Below are 20,235 nucleotides of genomic sequence, written 5' to 3' on the forward strand. Positions count from 1 at the left end.
CAAATGAGTTAACTTCAACTACCATCAACCTAGAAGAACAAGTCCTAGCAGTTACTTATTCATGACTTACTCATATCCTACTTTGCAGGCTAATTGGCGACTAGAGGCTGTCCAGCCCAAGAGGTAAAGCAGGCACTCTGCAACCCTAAGAATACCTGGCAACTGAGGGGAACACTTGAATCTCAATACCAAGCAGCCCCCCACCCCACCCCCCAAATTCATCAGAGAGGCAGGGCTGCTCCAGCATCCAGTCTAATTCCAGAGGGGGGGGTTGAGGCCTGCCAAAGGGAAAGAAAGAGGGAACTTGTCTGCTTCCTTGCTGATTTAATTCGCCTTTTTACGTCTGCAGTTTCCTCAGGCAGGCCTCCCCTCAGGAAGGAGACTGGATGCTGGAGCAGCCCTGCCTCTCTGATGAACTGGGGGGGGGGGGGGATTGGTTTTGAGATACGTTTTCTCCTCAGTTGCCAAATATTTTATGGGTAACAAGTCTAAACACTTTGAGTGGCAGCTGTAAGGCGAGTTTTGCATTGAGCACGGAGATCACTGGAGCGCTGGAGTTTAATAAAAACAACCAAAAAGATTTACTTATGTACCGGTTATGTGCAGAACTCCCTTTAAAGCTTGTAGGTGTGCTCGTGACCTGAGACAGCCCTCACAACTCTCCCAGAGGTAGAGTTCAACCACTCTGCTGCACTACCAGGCACAGCGACACACAAAATTGTCTGCTGTCTGGCAGAAACGACTCTCCTCTTTCTGTCTGCCCTTCCTCTCAGGCAGCCCTCAAGAAGACTGGAGGCAGAAGCTGCATTCCCGTAGGCCGGGGTTTCAAAACAGCTGAGTGACGGTTTTACCTCTCGGGTACGACACCACAGCACTGCACAAAACAAAGGACTCTAAATCCATAGCAATGCACAACCAAATACAACGGCAGCACTTGAAACAATCTGCAGAACTGTGTCTGACAGTGACAAAAGATGGCTTTTGAGCTTACAGGAAAGGAGGTGTTCACTCTACAGAGGTAAGAAACCCTTCGCCCTTGTTCCCAACCCCAAGCGTTTAGCTGTAGTCCGCTACCCAAGCCATCTCCTGAAGTAACAACCGCAGATACAGCTGCTGTTCTTTCCTGCTGCTGTGGAAGTTTCCAAGATGTTCCCCTTTCAAATGGTCACAGGAATACGGGCAGGCCTTCCTCACACAAGCCAGAGGTGGCTCTTGCTGTCTCCATTTTGATCCTTTGCCTTCCACATAGCAAGGAGAAGTCGGAAGGGTGATAATTATCCCTTCAAGCTTCTTGCCGACTCATTTGTTGCTATGGATGCCTGGTGCTCCTTATGAAGGCAGGCAGGCTTTATGTTTTGTAAAATAAAAAATGATTGTACCTTTTCTAGCTCCTCATAAACAAATTTTATGGCATTGTTTGCACAGATAGCTGGTGCCATTCTAACTTGGCTTCCTTGGATTCACTCTGCCAAAAGAAGGTGCCTTCTTCTGCCTTAAGATGCCTTGCACTAGCCCAGTGGTTCTCAACCTTCCTAATGCCACGACCCTTTGATACAGTTCCTCATGCTGTGGTGACCCCCAGCCATAAAATTATGCTAGTGTTCTTTCACGGGAATTAAACCGAAACGGACTAGTGGTGTGAAGATCCATTGTTCATGATTGTATATAAATTGTTTTTTTCTGGAGTTTCTCAGTTCAGTTCTGGCTCTTGTCCCACCATGCCGATCTCACTCTTTTCCGCTGCTCCAGACAGATGAACGCTCTATCTCGATCTATCCCGGCCAGGCTGTTTGCCCTGCTGCAACCCCTGTGAAAGGGTCGTTTGACCCCCAAAGAGGTCCTGACCCCTAGGTTGGGAACCACTGCATTAGGGGAAGGCTGCTTCCACCAGTGGTAAGCTCTCCCACTGGTGGAATGGATCTGCAGGAACCAATCCTATATTTTTCACCAGTAGTAACATTGATTTTTCAGAAGCCGTCGGTGCATTTAGGGTCCTAAATTCTGACAGAATCTTTGCTGTCACCTCTCAAGAGCAGGTTTGACAACTGTGGTAATTTTCTTTAGTATACACTTAGCTTCCAAATATTTTGATCTCCAAGCCAGAAGAAGTATTTTGAGGAGTTACAGAACCATTTCTCCCAATTGTGAAAATCTATAACAAAAAGGGTTCAAACGGACACTTTTTGTATGTGTGTGTGTGTGCTCTATCTGCTGTTGCTCTCAAACCAGTTTTACTTCTAATTATGGTATCTTCTTAGATTAGACCCAAGGATTATCTCCACCAGCTGAAGCACTTAAATTGAGTAGGGTGATGTCATAACACTATCCAGCCAATCAGATTGGAGCACATGTTGATGTCATTGAGTCCCCAGGGTGAGGGCAACACCTCTTGAATAGGTGAACACTTTCAAAACAATCTGCAAAAATAAAACTACAGAAAGGGGATTTTTTTGAAGAAGAGTTGGTTTTATACCCTGCTTTTTACTACCTGAGGAGTTTCAAAGTGTCTTAGAAGGGCCTTCCTTTCCTCTCCCCACCACAGACACCCTTAAGGTCAGTGGGGCTGAGAGAACTCTGAGAACCGTGACTAGCCCAAGGTCACCCAGCTGGCTGCATGTGTAGGAGTGGGGAATCAAACTCAGTTCTCCAGATTAGAACCTGCCAGTGTCAACCACTACACCACGCTTACTCTCTTCAGTGCAGTTCAACATGTAATGAAATATATAATATACTTCTAAGCTCACCGCTATTCCTATCATGTAAACAAATAATCTCAAATTGGAGAAGAGGAATGAATAGTTCTAACGCCAGGCAATGAACACAACAACCTGGGTCACAAGAGCAGCAATACAGATAAACTCATGCAACAAGAATGGCAAAATAAAATCTTGATCACACAGCCAGCTACCTTGAATGCCAGTGTCTTGGTTCATCAATCCCCAGTCGACCTTTATATATATATATAAAGAGGGCCTCTGAGGCATACAATTAGCTTGTCATCCCCAGCCAGTACTGTTCCACTATTCTTTTGCCTTCGACTCAGAACTTTCCCATCAAGGAAGCATTGCATGTTTGAGAAAGTTAGTCCCCCTGAGGCAGGCGGGTCAGCCTTTTTCCATTTTCTCAGAGTGACCCTCTTACTGCAGAGCAAGAAAGATCAATTTAGAAGCAAATGGAACGAGATGAAGCCAGCAGTCTCCTTTCAAACTCAAAAGGTAGGATTTGGCTGGTAGCTGCACAATTAGATGAGGTGAACAAGCCCAGTAGAGCGCAATTCGTTCGCCTTATACTTGCCGAGGCGTGGATGAGCATCCAATGCCCTTTGCCTTGCCCCTTTAACTTTACTGCTGGTGATAACACCATCCCTTTGGTTGGTCAGAGATCAGGGGCACCTTACAGGTGACTGTCTCCATCTCTAGCACATGTAGCCTTCCTCAGATACAACTTACGGCTACCACAGAACAGTGCCACACATCTGCTAGACTCCACAGAACTAGGATTTCCTATGCCTAAGGCAGCCTTACTCAGCTTTTTCAACCCCTAAGACTTTGACTCTAAGAAACCCCAGAAGTGGTGTGATTGTGCAGAATACAGTTCGGAAGCATAGCTGTGTACATGCCACCTAGGGGCTTGCACCCTTTCCATCTCCTCCAGGTCCAACATTGGCCATTTTGGGAGGGGAGGGCGGGTCAACATGACCATATATGGTCACATGACCCAATAAATGTTTAACTTTTTTTTTTAATATAAAAAATTAACTCCCATCCATTCAGGAAACCTTTCCAGGGCCATCAAGAAACCCCAAGGCTTCACGAAACCCTGGTTGAGAAAGCCCGATCTACGAGTGTTTTTTAAAAATAAAGGCACGTATGCATGTTCAAGGTTGCACCAATTTCCTTCTCCCTCTGCAGATCATCACTAGGGTCCTCTATCTCTTCACCTGAGTGGGACAAGCCAGTGCCCAAGGATTTGGACTTGGGAGAGCCCTACTCCCAAATGCCTGTACTCAATATTATCATACACACAAAAAAAATTCAATTTCTGTGGGTCTCTGTTACATGGGATACCTTGCATGAGCAGGCTTGGACAACCCCAACGTGGCCTGCATCAGAAATATGCTCTACTTCCATTCTGCAATCTTTCTCAAGGAATGAGCAGGGAGAATAAAATCTCCCAGGATCCCAGAGTTCCCATCTGTACAATTCACTGTTTGGCCTCCTTCCAGGCAGTGGCTGATGGAACAGGTACTCCTACACATATTGATGGGAGCATTCTAGATAATACCATACAGAGAAATGCCAAAGAGGCAGCCTGTCACATATCTATATGAGTAACTGCCCTGGGCTTGCCTCCTTTTCACTAGACATGCAGAGACCAAGCTCCTCTTCTCTCAAGGCCGGTGATATTCATTCTTAACACTTTCCCAAAATTAAACGGGAGTGGGGCGTGTGTGTGAAAACGAGCCTGCGGTTTTACTTCCCCTCCCTTCTCAGGGCTATATTGCAGGGTTCCCTGGTCTCCTTCCTGGGGGTTTCCGCCACTATAATGTACTGGGTTAGCTGATGCTTTGTTGTAGGATTTTTTGATGCATTAGGGGTTTTATGGGTTTTTTATGTGTTTTTACCCTGCCACGAGCCTGAGGGGAGTGGCGGGTTATAAATCAAAATAATAATAATAATAATAAGGGGGGAAAGGTTGCTTCAATTATCCACTCGATGGAAAGCACCAGTTTTAAGTGCTGCTTCCAAACGTCCTCGTGAAAGCCAGTAAGCTCACTAGAATTAAAAGTCTTGGAAATGCTTCTGCATAACCTCCTGCTTCATATAAAAGGGCAGTCAAAACAGGCTGCTTGACAATCATTAACTAAGTTACTTATATATGCATTCATGCTTACAAAGCTGCATCACAGGGTGTACATTATCCAGGCAGCGGCAACTGGCTGCGAGTGTACACTCAGTGTCACACCACGGTGTGCCTCTGTGCCATATACAAATGTACTGCAGCAGCCGTTGTTGTTGTTGTTGTTGTCATCAGACATTCAGTTGCATCTGAATCTTGACGATCCCATGGCACAGCTGTCACCACAATTCACAATCCCACACCCTCTCCCTCGGCCATGAAATTTTCTGGCCGGTGTCCTTTCAGACTACTGGCTCTCAACTCATTCCTATTGTTGTCTTAGTATGGTAAAACCCAGCATGATGTGGTAGTTAAAAGCAGCAGCTTCTAGTCTGGCAAGCCGGGTTTGATTCCCCACTCTTCTTCCACATGCACCCAGCTGGTGACCTTGGGCCAGTCAGGGCCCTGATAGTACTGTTCTGATCATGCAGTCCCATCAGAGCTCTCTGAGGCCCACATACCTAACAGGGTGTCTGTTCTGGGGAGAGGAAGGGAACGTGATTGAAAGCTGCTTTGAGAGGCCTTTGGGCAAAGAAAAGTGTGGTATAAAAACCAATTCTTCTTCCTCTTCTAAGCCAATATTACCAAATAAAACTTCCTCGGAGGAAAAGAAGTGATCAAAAGGAAAAGAATAAACACTTATCCTGACTCCCTTTGGATACAAAGCTCACCTACACCAGTGTCTTAACATTGGCTGGGGGGAGAAGTGTCCCTGGCTAAACAAAAAAAGCACTTGGGTGCAAAGGCCACAGGAAACAGAAAAGCAATTGGTGAAAAAATGATCTCCCTCACAAACTGGCATCCTGAATTGAGGGACATGTCTGGATTTTCTGAACACTGCGTGGCATATTCGCCAGTTTTCACCCAGGAGCCGGCTTTGTTATTTCTTCTTTCAGTTGTTCATTTGCAAGGCAGATGTTACATTGTCTGATAAGAGAACAGACTACTAAAAACATTGTACAATGCGATAGCAGGACATTTAAATTAGCCTGGAAATGTCAGACTGAGATAATTCCATCCCAGTTAACTATCCCAAAACTAGCGCTCAATGCTCCGTCCCCCAATAATATGCAAAGCAGATCCCACCCCCGTTCTGCATGCACAGTTTCTGAAACAGATTTCATGCACATGCAACTTTACATTACAGTCTTTGCGCAACAGGGAATGTCATTATATTTTTTATTTTATCACAAGGTTGCCAGCTGGGCTAATGATTGCAGGATGCATTAAGTTTCGAGAGTTTCGGCAGCAGAGGGGAAACGGCAAGCCTGAACCAAGCCAACGTGAAGCCCTTTAAAGCCATATTGATTTCAACAGGAGAGTGAAATCCCTTCCACTGAAAACCACTGAGATATAGGAGCTCGGAGATGCCTGCAGGCTCAGAATCATTTGTGTTGTAAAATAAAATTGATTTCTCGAGCGCATAACTGTACCTTCCACCTCTCCCTTTTGCTTTAAGGACTCTCTCTCAAGACTGAACATTCTTCAGATAGAAGCTAAACGAGCAAACTGAGGCTATCTTACTTTGGTCACATTAGGAGAAGATAGGACTCACTGGAAAAGACAATAATGCTAGGAAAAGCTGAAGGCGGCCAGAAAAGAGGTGGATCATAGAAGCCACGGCCCTCATTTTATAAGAACAGAGTGAGGCTGTTAACAGTAGAAGGTTTTGGAGGTCATTCACTTATAGCAGGCTTTCTCAACTAGGGTTTTGTGAAACCCTGGGGTTTCTTGAAGGCCCTGGAAGGGTTTCCTGAATGGGTGGGAGTTAAATTTTTAAATTTATTTTAAAATGTGTTAAATATTTAACAGATGATATGATCATATAATAAAATGTAAAGGTACCACTGGACTCAAACTTTGTTTAACAGCTCCCAGTTATTCATCATTCCTGCCAGCTCATTTCACCATTTTTATTGATAGACAAATGAGAGATGCCAGCTGTCAGAATTTCTTTGGAAACAGTGTCCCATGAACCTCTATAGAGCTGGCTCCTTGCTCTGATTGTCCTATACTGAAAGAATACACAACTGACTAGGTGATCTCATCAGATAGAGGATTTATGTACGGAGAGGTAAGACCCTTCTCCTTGGCATCTGCTTTTCTGTATGTGAGAAAGCTGGCATGGAGCAAGATCCTGTTATGAGAGCCCTGCAGTCTAGACATACAAGTTTGTCACCTCAGAGAGAAGAAGGCTGAATGTATGAGGTTCATCCTTCTGGATCTATCAGCAGCCTTTGATACAGTGGACTCTTTGGGCTTGATCAGCCACCTTGCCTCCCTGGGGTAAGGAACACTGTCCTTATTTAGTCCTCCAAAGACACTTTCAGAGTGTTGCTATAGGGAAGGAGCGCTCTTCCCAACAAGACCTGAATTGTGGGGTCCACAAGGTTGGATCCTCTCTCCAATGTTATTTAACACATATATGCACTCCCTTGCCAAGTTGGGTGCCATCAATATGTTGATGACACTCAGGTCTTCCTACTGCTGGATAAGTAGCTGGTGCCAAACCTTGAAAAAAATTATTTTTTCTTCTTTTATTCAAGAGGAGCCAGAACGGAGTTCAGATATACAAGCCGTTTTCAAACCAACATTTTCAACAGTGGATCACAATTAAATTCTAAAATGAAATTAACACTCATCAACAATCTGTTTGGTGTTATTTATATGCTAAGCAGCTGGTGGCAGGGCTCTAGCACTATCCCAGTGGCTGGATGCGGTAGTCCAATGGTTAAGGGTCAGCTGGCTTGAATCCATCCAAAACAGAGATCTCATGGCTGGGAATGACTGAGATTCTAGTTGGAGGACCACTGCCAAAATTCGATGGTGTCCAATTGAGATCAGTAGACTCTGTAAAGAACCTTGGGGGTATGGTTGGATTCTGTACTATCATTGGATAAACAAGAGTCCATGGTCACACGGTGAGCATTTTTTTTCCCCATCTGGGTCAGGCCTTGTCACATTGATCTGTGCAGCATTCACCTCCAAATTGGACTACTGCAATTTGTTCTACATAGGGCTACCCTTGAAAATTACAGGTGATCCAGAATAAAGCTGCCAGCTTGCTGACTGGAATACCATGGTTAACTCATAGGGCCATTTCGCACGGCTTCAAAATAGCACAATGGTTGCTAATTGAAAACGCTACTAATTTGCCTTAACGCACGACGTCGCAGACAATCTGCAACACTCCTGAAACCGACCCGCAAAAAGCGCTTCGTTGTAGCGCTTTCAGGGGAATCCAGAAAAGTGGATTCACCCTCCGGATAGCGATACACTCCTGCAACCAATCTGCAACACTAGCGCTAAAGACCTGTGCGTTACCATTGTTGCGGGTTCTTCAAAGTCCCTCCTCCTGAGCCTGTCCTCCAAACTTCCGGCGAAGCGATCGCCATTTTTTTTTCTCCGAGCGAGCGGGGATAAACGCACCAGCGAGCCTCTTTCTGTTTAGAGGCTTCCCTGGCTTCAGTCCTTCACCTTTAGTCACTAAGCACAAACCACATAAAAGCCCGTTTGCTGAAATAAAGTCCCTTTATTTTTTACACATTAATTCAGCCGAAAATCGGGCCCGTGAGAGGGGGGGGATTTTTTTTTTATCACTCGAGGCAGCGTGCCAACGATCATACAATCAAACGACAGCTCACATTAGGCAGCTGGATGGGTCTCTCTGTTGCAACGAATCTACCTAGATTCGTTGCTATGGGTCTGTTTTTTTTTTTTTTTAAACCTTTCTTAAAGGGAAAGGGGCTGTTTGGGAGCATGCTAACGGCTGCCCATTGGCTGCTTGACGGCCAGGGGCGGGACGAGCTTGGCAATAGCGCTTCCTTTCTAGCGATTTCTGCCGAGACCGGAAGCCTGTGGGAAACGCTAAAAAACGCAACTGATTCCACTACAAAGGCAGGTATGCATAACGACGAATTCCACTATTTTAAATGGCGATTTTTCATTCCGGAAACAATTTGCAACAAAGATCCCCGTGCGAAAAGGCCCATATTATTCCAACTCTGTGGCAACAGCACTGGCTACCAGTTAGTGTCCAGATCCAATTCTAGGTATTATTAACCTTTAAAGCCTATGGGTTTGCATCTGATGTTACAACTCCCTAGCTTCCCTTTGATTGTCTAGGGCAGTGGTCCCCAACCCCCGGTCTAGAGACTGGGCCTGGTCCGTAGCTCAGTTGGTACCGGGCTGCGGCTTTTCCTCGTCCTCTGACATCCTGATGCCGGCTCAACTTTGGTGCTCTCCGGCGGCCACCGTGGCTGGGACTCCCCCTCGGCATAGTACTGCACAGCTGCTGCTGGCAGCGCCCCCCAGTGGACGGCGGGAAAACAAACAGAGCAGGGGCTCAGGTGGTGGCGTCCCTCAGCAAAAGACTACCCCCCCCCGGGCCTCAGTAAAATTGTCAAGCATTGACCAGTGAAGGCCCAGTGATAAAAAGGTTGGGAACCACTGGTCTAGGGGCCTTTTGGGGGTGCCTGGCCCCAAGATGGCTTGGTTAGATGTCACCAGGGGAAGGGCCTTCTCAGTTGTGGCCCCTGCCCTATGGAATGTACTCTTGGATGACACTCTTGCCCTCTCAAAGTTGTTTAGTTTCTACAGGGCATGCAAGGTTGAATTATTTAAACTGGCCTTTGGAGAATTACCCCATCTTTGGGCTATTTTAACAGTGGTGTAGGGATAGCCATGTATTTTAATATTACTGTTTTATATTTATTTTACTGTTTTATCTTATTGGTTTTTAACGTTGTAAGTCACCATGAGACCCAGTGACCAGCAAAAATCTCATAAATAAACCAAGTATACCAGATAGCCTTAAATCTGAAAGAAGGGGAACTGCACCGACCTTTATAGTGCCCCACAGAATGTGAGAATACAGTAGAACCAGAAACAGTATGTCCTTTGCCACTCTAGGGGAACAAGCAAAGAAACATAACTTTACAACCCTCTGGAACTTGGTGTGCTCATCTGACTTCTATTTCTCAATAGCTATTTGAAGCCAAATATTTTCTGCAAAACTATTAGGCCATCTCTCTTTGTATCCGGTCCTTTATTACGGTACTTTTCTCACCAAATCAATACTGGCAATTAAGGCTCATAAACATTTAAATACTCCAATTTGCTGGCCTCAGAAGGGGAGGGTGAGGTGAAGAACCCTTATTCCAAGTCCTGAGAACAACAATACATATGTGATTATTACCTCAGTGAACTGATGTTCCCCATTTCCTGCCTCCCAAGCAGCCCACATCACTTGCTCTTGTCTGTCTCCCTCCATCCCAAGAGAACCTCAAAACAAGATATGGGCATGTGGCAACCAACACGATTTGGCCACTGAAACCCACTCTCGCCTCAGAAACGAATATTACAACCCCATAAGCCTAGCGCCGCCGAAACATAGGCTGTGTAATGCCCTTGCGTGTCTCTTTCATTTATTTTTCATAAGAGACACAGTGCCATAAATGCTTTTAATGGATGTAGTGTGAGAAATGAATTACTGGAAGGAGATCAATGCCAAGTTTCTCCTCAATGTTTGTTCATTTTCGCCTGCCTCTCCCCCATGCAGACACAAAGAAGAACAATCACCATAACCATGTATGGTTGCAATCCATTTCTTTTTTATAAAGATTATATTTTAGGAGCTTCGGATAAGACCCAGGGGCTCTGTTCTACTAATGGTGCCCTTCTCCGGCACAGAACGTCTCCCCCTCCCTCCTCAACGTAAAGGGTTCATCTTGGGCTGGAAGAAGAGGCCACCATTAGCAGAACAGGCCTGCGAGACCCAGCACTCAGTCGTCGTGAACAGAAAAAGTTTGGAACCACTTGAAGTATTGCAATTTTAGATCAGTGCATGCTGAAGGGCTCGTATGCTTTGTGCGCTGAAGCAGCTGGCAGTCTACACCGGGCAGAAATTAACATTATACTGCAAGCTGCCAGAGGTCATCAATGATCAAAGGGAAGGTGGTGGCCTTCAAAGCTGGCTTTGAAGAAAGCAGCTCTAAGATGGGCCAGAAAACAGGCTCTGAAGTAGCTGCTAGATGGAGGAAGGTAAAGCATGAATATGCCCAATAAAGATAATTTCATGATCCAAAGGTAGGGATGCCAGATCTCCTGGTATATTGGGGCATACACACTTACACTGACAGTGTGATACTTCCAGCAGATAACTGTAACGGTGCCTGCGTGATACTTAGGACTCCTCAAAAACTCTCCCCTGTCTTCATCCTCTCCATCTTCTGCTGGGTCCCAGCCAACGGCCACAACCATGAAGGCCTGCACAATTTGTGGCACATGAATGTGAACATCGAACACAATTAATGCTATGATTGACAAGGTGTTTGAGCCTCTTTGGCCCATTGCTTACCTTCTCTGTTTCAACTTACATAGGACCTCTCTTCTCTCTCTTACTTGGGCTCAGAGCTGTTAACAGGTTAACCCTTTGAGGTTAATCTGTTCACAAATTAAATGTACCTATACCTGAGGGTGTCATCTAATATGTGCTAGTTTTGTAAGTAAAATTTCTTTTCCTTCTGACCATTGGAGTCAGATCATCTTTGTCATTTGTTAGAACAGCATTTTCCCTTAACCAGGAACTGTGGAGGAACGGGGACACTGCATAAAGCAGAGGTGTTGAAATCATGGATCTGGTATAAGTTTCACTTTGTTGAGCCTGGCTAGATGTGCCATAAAATGTCATGCCAGGTCTGGAGAAACAAACTTTATAAATGACAGAGGCAAACCCAATTAACAAATTATTTTTCTTACTCAAAATACAAACAAGGAGTGCTTTTGATTCCTAAAAGTGAAAACAACTGATTTACTTGGGAATCTACAAAAGTCCCAATAAATGTAATCATATGCAGGACTAGCTTTTTTTCCTTACCATAAAAGGGGATGGTATTTTACATTTTCATAAAATTAGTCACTTTTTGTGGATGTACCACTTTTAGGAGATGTCATCTCCTTGCAGGAAAATGAGGTAGCTTTTCAGCACCGCCTCCCATAAGCCCAGCTTCAGCAGCTGACACAACTATGATCCACACCTAAGATCTTCCCTCTTCCAGTGGCTGAGGATCTCAAGAAGGCACATGGGACTCCCCCCCCCCTTTACCACCCCATAATTATTTTATTTATTTTATTTTATTTATTTGATTTCTATACCGCCCTTCCATGTGGCTCAGGGCGATTTACATACAACATGGGGGATACATGGAACGAATTAGTACGTAACATAAACAAATACAACAACAACAACCCAATAACGCAATTTCAGTGATAAACAATACAACAGGAATGGAACCCAGCCAAGGCCCCTGAGAGGACAGACTGGTTCAGGCCATGACCAACCATGACTGATTCATCATGACCAACACCACCAACACTTGTGAGGTGGTCCAGGCTGAGTGGCCACCCCCAGGGTTAAATGAGGGGAAAGGTCGTTTGCCTTGGAAGCATAGAGGCTTTATGCCAAGAGTGTCAAACATATTATAGAATTCAGGCCCATCCAGGGCTCTTATCCTGCCCACAAGCAACTGGTGAGAGGGAGGGAGCACAGGAGACTGTTTGGGAGGTGGAGGGGTGGGGAGCTGACAGACAGGCATGCATGGCCAAACCTATCAAGGCACAGAAAACAAATTACTAGGGAGCAGAACTGAGACTGCGGTAAAATAGGGTGGCGGGAATGACAAAAAACGTGGTAGCACATGTATGGTATATTACTTGCAGAGTAAAAGCTTCTTTAGCTAATGCCGCTAGTCTTGAGCATTTTTTACTTTAGAACCGTGGGTTCCAGATTTTCTGTCTTGAGGGACTTTTAATCCTTTCTACATTGACCCATCTGCCAAAGAACATTTCTGTATCTCCTACAGGATTCTGGAACAAGTTCTGGGGTACACACTCCATTGGACTATGAGAGCAGTTGGCCTCACCATCGCTGCAAGTGAACTGCGTTTGTGCCCCTAAAGCACACGCCACACACTTTTGAAATTGTGCCTCCACAAGAAGAGTTAAGCTTAGCAAGGAACTGACCTACTCAAGAGATCAACCCTCAAGAAACTTCCGAGGGACCCTCACTTGATCCTTCAAGACAATCTAAAATCCATGGCTTTAGAAACATAACTGGAGAACTGTAACACTTTTTGTATGACAAAGGCAGTCTCCTGTACCTACCAAATGTTTGGTCAAGATCGTGGTGGCCAAGCTATGGTTCTCCAGAGATCCATGAACTACAATTCCCATGAGCCCCTGCTAGTGCTGGCAGGGGCTTTTGGGAATTGTAGTCCATGGCCCTCTGGAGAGCCACAGTTTGGCCACCCCTGTTGTAGATACTAACGAATCAGCCTCCAGGAAATCTGTTGTAATGTTACACAATGCACAATGACTCTCATCCTAACGTCAAGAATTTCAAAGGGAGAAGAAAAGAAGGGCATATGAAAACATTATTCAAATGAACAAGAAAAAAACCCAGAATTGCAGACTTACTAAGATCACCATACAGTCTCAGAAGAAGCCAACTACTTGTGATTCAGCTAGGCAACATGCATGCACTTTCCCAGGGGTGCGAACCTACTGCGAAAGCAGATGAGCCTTTTCTCTCCCTCTTTTTTTGGCACGGTTCCTACAGAATCAATAAAAGCCAGCACCGAGGAGACACTTTGTCCAAGCCCCTTGACGGCTGCCTCATTACAAGCCTCCCTGGGATGTGCCTGTGCAAGAAGAACCATCAGGGAAAGCAACAGGATCCCCAGAGAATACCGGGGTCAGCAGGTAAAGTTTGAGAGAGAAAAAGGGAACACAGATGAGATTAAGTTTCTCAATCCCCCACGGACTGGAAGGAGAAATAGGGAACCTCTTGAACGTGATTGTTTCTGTGGTGCCTTAAATGTTATCAGGGCACATAGCATATCCAGAGCCCCGGTGTTAACAGCTCAGGGACCACCATATCCATTATATTGTGTGTGTTCAGAGCATTTTCCTTGATGTGTTTGTACAACTCTCAATGAAGTAGGCTTTGAATTACAGAAGTATTATACTTGTGCAGTTAGGTAATTTTAGACTCTGGATAATTGCCTTATAAGGCCCATTTTGAAGAGTTGGTTTTTATATCCCTTTTCTCTACCCAAAGGAGACTCAAAGTGGCTTACAGTCGCCTTCCCTTCCTCTCCCTATAACACAGGGGTAGTCAACCTGTGGTCCTCCAGATGTTCATGGACTACCATTCCCATGAGCCCCTGCCAGCATTTGATGGCAGGGGCTCATGGGAATGGTAGTCCATGGACATCTGGAGGACCACAGGTTGACTAGCCCTGCTATAACAGACACCCTGTGAAGCAGGTGAGGCTGAGAGAGCTCTGACAGGACTGCTCTGTGAGAGCAGCTCTAACAGGACTGACGGACCCGACGTCACCCACCAGGCTGCATGTGGAAGAGCTGGGAATCAAAACTAGCTTGCCGGATTAGAAGCTACTGCTCTTAACCACGACACCAAGCCAGTAATGAATGAACATATACATTACCTAGACTTGTGACCTGTATTTTGAGCTTGACTGCACCACTATAGTATCAGCCATCTAGAGTGCAATGCTCGGCAGAACAAGTTTAGAAAAGAGTCGACTGAGGGGTTGGAACAAGATAGAGGTTTATCAAATTATGCCTGGAGTAAAAAGAGCTGACAAAGGTAATTTTTTAATTCGTCCTCTACCAAAACACTAGAAATCCAGAGCATCCAATGAAGCTGATTAAGGACAGACAAAAGGAAATACTTCTTGCACAGTGAGTGATTAATATGTGAAATTTGCTGCCAGAGGATATAGTGATGGCCAGAGGCATCAAGATCTTTAAAAGGGGATTAGACAGAGTCAGGGAGGATAGGTCTATCAGTGACTCGTAGCCATGGTGACTTGGCCTTTGTGCCGTGTTATTGGGCCTCACAGGGAACTGAATGGCCACTGTGTGTGGAAGGAGGCTGGACTAGTTGGACCCCTGGTCTGAGCTAAAGGTAAAGGTAAAGGTATCCCCTGTGCAAGCACCGAGTCATGTCTGACCCTTGGGGTGACGCCCTCTAGCGTTTTCATGGCAGACTCAATACGGGGTGGTTTGCCAGTGCCTTCCCCAGTCATGACCGTTTACCCCCCAGCAAAACTGGGTACTCATTTTACCGACCTCGGAAGGATGGAAGGCTGAGTCAACCTTGAGCCGGCTGCTGGGATTGAACTCCCAGCCTTATGGGCAAAGCTTTCAGATGGCTGCCTTACCACTCTGCGCCACAAGAGGTCTGAGCTACCAGGCCTCTTTTGTTTGGGGCGGTTGACAACATATAAAAACCTGCACATGTGTGCTTAAAAGCAGACCAATTTAAAATGAACACAAACTTTAATATATTAAAATAAAATCCAAATGCTCTGAGAAATTTCCTGGTAGGGCATAATAAGCGATCCATATCATGTCCCTAAAACAGATGGTGGGAGGGGTGAAGAGGAGGGGGGAGGGCAGATCTGATGTTACAGTGTGCTTACTGACCGCAACCATATGCCTGGCAGAAAAGTGCATTGATAGTTCCCATAAGGCCCAGCTCTCTGCTGGCAGCTCATTCCACCAGGCTGGAGTCAGGACTGAAAAGGCCTTGGCCCCAGTTGAGGCCAGTTGCACTTCTTTGAAGTCAGGGACCACCAACAGGTCGGAATTAGCTGAGCGCAATGCTCTTCGGGGGGGGGTATTCTTTTGTTCTTAAACCAGGGGTAGTCAACCTGTTCACTGGCAGGGGCTCATGGGAATTGTAGTCCATGAACATCTGGAGGACCACAGGTTGACTACCCCTGTTCTAAACCACATCCTTCTAAATCCACTGAAGTCAATGGGCTTCAAAGGCTAGAAGTAGGGTTTTCAACCTCCAGGTGCAGCCTGCAAGATCAGTTCCCCTGGAGAAAAGGGCTACTATGGAAGGCGGACTCTATAGCATTATACCCCTCTCAGGTCCCTCACCTCCCCAAACCCCACTATCATATTTATTTATTTTTTATACTGCCACTCTTCAAATGGTCTTCTGGCAGTTCACAACAGAATAAAAACAATAAAATGCAACAAACCACCCATAAAACACCCCTTACAAGAATAGATAGATTGCAATCCCATACTAGAAGACTTCTAATCTCCTGATCCCTTCTCTTCCCTCCTCCGTTCAGCCGGAGGACCAAGTTATATCTTCCGCTGGGAGCAATGAACCAGATCTAATTGTACTTTGGGGGGGGGATCCTCCAGTGGAAACACCGAGACTCCACCCTAGCCTCAACCATACACCTGGCGGAAGAGCTCTATTTTGCAGGCCCTGTGGAAAGCTGACAACTCCAACAGGGCCCCCAGCTCTTCCAGGAGCTCATTCCACCAGGTTGGGGTCATGAACGAAAAGGCCCTATCCCGGGTTGAGGCCAGGTGGATGTCCCGGGGCAACCAGTAGATTCATACTCGCAGAGTGAAGAGCCCTGCGGGAGCATAAGCTCCACTACCTCCTCTCCAAAATCTAGGCAATTCCAAGACCTGGAATTGACACCCATAAGTAGAACTCAGTTTAGGATTGTTCTGTTAAAGTCTGAATCAGAAACACTTTCCGACTTCAGTACCACAAAGACTACGGGCTCCAGAAAGGAGCTGAAGCCAGGACATTAACATCCACTGTTGACTTCAAGGTAAGGCTGATTTTTGTTTTATATTTAGTCTCTCTATATATAACTAAGTCTATACAACTAAGTCTCTTTCAGCCTGTGGGCTGCTTTGGAATTCCAGCCCAGCAGGGTGGGCAAAAGCCACCCAACGGCTGCTTCAGCTTACCTTCATGAAAACAGTTTCAGAGGGTGGCCGTGTCCAGAGCAGAACAGCTTCATTTGAGTCCAACAAGAGCTTGGGGTACAAGCTTGCAAGAGTCAAAACTCCTTTCATTAGGTGTGGAATGAACGAGGCTTTGTAGTGGAGCAAACAACAAACACCTGGTGCCCTTTGCCTGAAAGCCTCCTTCAATTTTAACACTAACTGCAGGTCAGGTAACTTGGTGATCTGAATGAGTCATAATACTTGACGCAGCTGTTTCTAGAGCTCCAGGTTCTGCAGATTCTGGCTGCTAGCAGGGAGATTGAGAAGAGAAGCACCGAGTCCCTTCTACTCTCCTGCTTGCTCTGAGGCCTATTGGGATAGCCTCATGGAGGCAGGACACAACAACAGCTGACACCTCCCAAATCTTAATGAATTCAAATCTTCAGTCATCCAGCTGTGAGGGCATAGCTGACTGTCTTCAATATGAGAACTCCATTTGCAAGAAAGTTTCTTTACCGTAAAGCACAGCAATGCTTACTATCTGAGATCTTTGCTAAGACTAATGTTTGGCGCCCAATGCTCTGCTTAACCCCCCCCCCCCCCCAGTCGGTCCATTTTGACACAAGGATAACAGGATGTCATCTTTCAGTTAGAGAAAGACCCAAACACCCTTCAAGGCCGCTGCCAGAGATAATGGTCCTTACCAGCCGGGCAGAGCAGGAGATTCCCCTATCAATTAGCTAACCCATTGCTGTGAGAATTCACACTAAGGCAGGGGTAGTCAACCTGTGGTCCTCCAGATGTCCATGGACTACAATTCCCATGAGCCCCTGCCAGCAAATGGGAATTGTAGTCCATGGACATCTGGAGGACCACAGGTTGACTACCCCTGATCTAAGGTAATCAACTGCATTGAAAGAAAACAGAACACAGCAGTAAAAGAATAAAGGGTGAAATGAATGGACAAATGGCAAAAACGGTTTTGACAACAGCAAAAGTCCTTAAATTGTGTTGGGGGCATTTTTTTAAAAGAATCTACATAGCCAAGGATGCCAATTTCCAGGTGGGACCTGGGGATTCCCTAGAATTCGAGCTCATCTCCAGCCTATGGTGACCAGTTCCCCTGGAAAAAAGGGCTGCTTTGGAGGGTAGACTCTACAGCAGGGGTAGTCAAACTGTGGCCCTCCAGATGTCCATGGTCTACAATTCCCAGGAGCCCCCTGCCAGCATTTGCTGGCAGGGGGCTCCTGGGAATTGTAGTCCATGGACATCTGGAGGGCCGCAGTTTGACTACCCCTGCTCTACAGCATGATACTTCACTGAGGTCCCTGTCCTCCTGTGACTTCATCCCAAATTTCCAGGAGTTTCCCAACCTGGATCTGGCCCTCCTACCTCCCCACCCCCCACGAGTGGCCAGAAGGGACTTGGTAATCCTAAACCAACCATAAACTTTGCCAGGCAGAAATCCCCCCCCCCCTTCTAAAAATACTTCATGGATGCTAGAAATGGTGTTAGGGGCCATACACCCACTGGCACTTCTCCAACATACCCCAGAGCAGTCCTTTAGACATGACTAGAAATGTACACAGGGAAGGGGTCTGAAATAGCAGCTCCAGCTCATACCATTCAACTGCTAAATGGTTTGCTTCCTCCCAGGAGTGGTTTAAGGATTCGCGGGGCCCTAGTAGAGCACAATTTTGGTGGGAGCAGCCAGATTGGGAGCAGAGGGCCCTCTCCACAATAGAAAGGAGTGTCACTCCAAGTGTCCTTAAAGAGAGAAAAGGGGGGAGGAAAGTGGCTATGGCCATGATCGGGGGGGGAGGCACTGTGCGGGGCCCGTAGTATGTGCTACATGCAGGTGTAGTCAACCTGTGGTCCTCCAGATGTTCATGGACTACAATTCCCATGAGCCCCTGCCAGCATTCGCTGGCAGGGGCTCATGGGAATTGTAGTCCATGAACATCTGGAGGACCACAGGTTGACTACCCCTGGGATGAACCAGCCCTGCTTCCTCCCTCATCCAAGCAGGTGAAACGTGTCCAGTAGCAAGAAGCCTGAAGGCCACCCAACCAAGCCCTGAAGAAAAGGCCTTGAGTTCAGGCCATTTTGCCCACCCCACAGGGAATATTTTTGCCAGTACAATACAAGCTACTTTTCTCGAGACCCCATCTCAACAAATATGAAGGCTCCTGAGGTCATGTTTTTTTTTTTTTGCCTTTTCTCATAAACATGAGCGAGCCGCCTTGAAGCTCCCTGTCTGTTCAAGGTACCTGCCTCAAGGTCAGCAGGCAATGAAAGAGAACAGACTCTTATTTCGAGGCAGGGAGCCTCATTCTTTAGAGGAAGAGATGACTGTGGAATTCTCCTTGAAGGATGAGATGCACTTGGATGCCTTTTGGATAAAGAAACAAAAGCTTTCGAGTTCTGTTTTTCTGTTTCCGAGCGGCCTTCCGGGTTCTTGAAAGTTTAAAGGAATGGCGTCTTGCCAACAGCAAGAATTTGCAGCCTGTGTTCAACAGTCAATGCTCAAGGGCCCAGGTAGTTAGTTGCTGGGAAATACATACCACTGTGGGTTCCCATGCTACTAAAAGGACACGTTGTGAGTGCTTCTCCGAGGGGCGATCTCAAAATCTTATTTAGTGCTGAGGGGAGGGCCTGTGCTGCAGAGACACCCCTGGGGCAAAAAGAAATATAGCAAAGATCCCTGAGTCACACGTCACAGTGTGATCCAGGGCTGAGAGGTGTCTTCAACTACAAAACAGCTTAGAAATAATACCACCACCGCCACCCAAAAAAAAAGGAGTATAAAAAAAACTATGAATCTTTGCTTTCACAAGGGAGCTATTAATATAAATGCAGTTCCCCATGTGCAGAATACTGTGGCTGTAAGCAGATGCATAAACATAATGTTGTATAATATTGTTTATTTTTACCCTGTACTTCTTCCCAGTAGGGACCCTATGAGGAGAGGCTGAAGGACTTGGGAATGTCTAGCCTGAGAAGAGGAGGTTGAGAGGGGACATGATAGATCTCTTGAAAGGTTGTCACTTGGAGGAGGGTAGGGAGCGATTCCCGTTGGCAGCAGAGGATAAGACCTGCAGTAATGGGTTTAAACTACATGTAGAACAATAACAGCTAGATATCAGGAAAAAAACTGTCACATTCAGAGTAGTTCAGCAGTGGGATTGGCTGCCTAAGGAGGTGGGGAGCTCCCTCTCAATGGCAGTCTTCAAGTAGCAGCTGGACAGATCCTTATCCTGGATGCTTCAGGCTGATCCTGCATCGAACAGGAGACTGGACTACATGGCCTGTATGGTCCCTTCCAACTCTATGATTCTCCTCACCTCCACTTTATCCCCACAACAACCCTGTAAGATGGGCCAGCCACACACTCTCAGCCTAACATAAGGTCACCCAGCACAGTGCCATGGTCAAATAGGGATCCGAACCTGGTCTTCCAGATCCTAATGTGACACCCTAACCATAACAACACACCAGCCATTAAGAGACAGAAACCATGGGGCTTTTTGCACGGCTTCA

The 20,235-nt window shown here is 46.2% G+C and overlaps 1 long non-coding RNA gene across 1 annotated transcript in view; it reads right to left on the reverse strand.

Moving 5' to 3' along the window:
• LOC143841314 (uncharacterized) overlaps positions 1–17,116 on the reverse strand; it is a 98,943-nt gene extending 81,827 nt beyond the window's left edge. The window contains exon 1 of the long non-coding RNA XR_013232663.1: positions 16,717–17,116. This is a non-coding gene — a long non-coding RNA (uncharacterized LOC143841314). The remainder of the gene's footprint in view (positions 1–16,716) is intronic.
• Between the last annotated feature and the right edge of the window lie 3,119 nt (positions 17,117–20,235).

Source organism: Paroedura picta, chromosome 7 (genome assembly GCF_049243985.1).
Source record: "Paroedura picta isolate Pp20150507F chromosome 7, Ppicta_v3.0, whole genome shotgun sequence".
Taxonomy (NCBI): Eukaryota; Metazoa; Chordata; class Lepidosauria; order Squamata; family Gekkonidae; genus Paroedura; species Paroedura picta.